Here is a 1,292-nt window from a genome sequence, read left to right as displayed (position 1 = left end):
AAAACAATTAATTAACTATAAAACCCAGATAATTGTAATAGAGTTAACAGAGAAATAAAAGTGCTGAACAAATTTAAGTTTGAAAAATCAAAATGTTTGTTATGATTGTAGACTGAAGCTGACACAAGTCATTTTGGCTGTTGTAGTAGATTGTAGTTGGTGAAAGTGATGGTAAGTGTCTTGGAGAGAGAGAGAAGCACAGTAGTAATATAATAATAATAATAATGAATAGTGTTTAGTAAGTGTGATGGTGGCGGCGCAGCTGGTGGTGGTGGAGAAGGAGGCAGTGCGCCTTTGTAACACTTGCTAAAGCTTTTTAACCACAATTAGATGAAGACCCCCCTCCGAGGGAAAAGGAATAAATAGGGTAATCAAAATGGGATCAGATCGTTGAAAAGCATGTGTGAGGAGGGAAAATTGATAAATATGATGTGTAAAGGATATGATTAATTAAAAGGCGATATTAATTAAAGAAAAGGAAACAAACCGATAGCAATGTCGTCGGCACCGTGGAGCAATAAAGGAGAGAGGTGTGTTTGTTTTAAGGAGCCATTGTCAGTGAGTGAACCTCAATGTCAGAAGACTACAAGACAGCTGGTCGCACCAAAGCTGATGGCAGTAGTCTGTCTATTTGTGTGTGTGTTAAAAGAATCAACTGCTGCAAGCTGTAAAATGTAATTTGTCCATTAGCTTTCAGGACTGAGACACATACTGACCGTAATGATGTCCTCTGATGTAAAAATCCACTCCACGTTGTGATTACAGTTTTTGTTGGTAAATTGTTCTTCAGTGGTTGTCGTAGATATTGTTAATGTCCTTTGTTTTATGTTATTTAATTTAGATCAGTCGACTGCAACCACAAAACACTCACACACCACATGAATATGCTACGACGAAGTAATACATAAATACAACATCTGGAGCGTGTGTGCGTGTGAGAGAGAGAGCTTCTGTAGTCACACAACTACCATGTGGAGGCGAGAGAGAGAGAAAGAAACACTAATATATAACGGGAGAGGAGACAGCCTAGTGGTTTGATTCAATAAAGTTTTATTATATTCTGTTACTAGTTTAACTTTGTATACTATACTCTAAGCGATTCGATTTTTTTTCCATTTTTCATATGCAAACGGAACACGCATATATTTTCCCATACATAAATAAATATACATGTGCGTGTAATAAGTATTAAAATTAGTTAACCAAATTTTGTTGTAATTTCTTTACCGCCCTTTATCGCCTCACACTTAAAACTATTGAAAATGCTTATATAAGCTTCAAAGTATAATCTA

General features: G+C 36.0%; 1 protein-coding gene across 3 annotated transcripts in view; it reads right to left on the bottom strand.

The window, feature by feature from the left end:
- The window catches only part of LOC115210307, a 131,305-nt gene extending 130,296 nt beyond the window's left edge, over window positions 1-1,009 (bottom strand). For 2 of the 3 annotated variants that reach the window (XM_036501934.1, XM_029778830.2), the window contains exon 1: window positions 488-1,009. The gene's annotated coding sequence lies outside the window, so the exon portion shown is untranslated. The remainder of the gene's footprint in view (window positions 1-487) is intronic. The other variant, XM_029778831.2, reaches the window with a different exon arrangement.
- Between the last annotated feature and the right edge of the window lie 283 nt (window positions 1,010-1,292).

The sequence above is a fragment of the Octopus sinensis genome, linkage group LG4 (assembly GCF_006345805.1).
Source record: "Octopus sinensis linkage group LG4, ASM634580v1, whole genome shotgun sequence".
Classification (NCBI taxonomy): Eukaryota; Metazoa; Mollusca; class Cephalopoda; order Octopoda; family Octopodidae; genus Octopus; species Octopus sinensis.
This window is presented reverse-complemented; position numbering and strand designations above follow the sequence as displayed.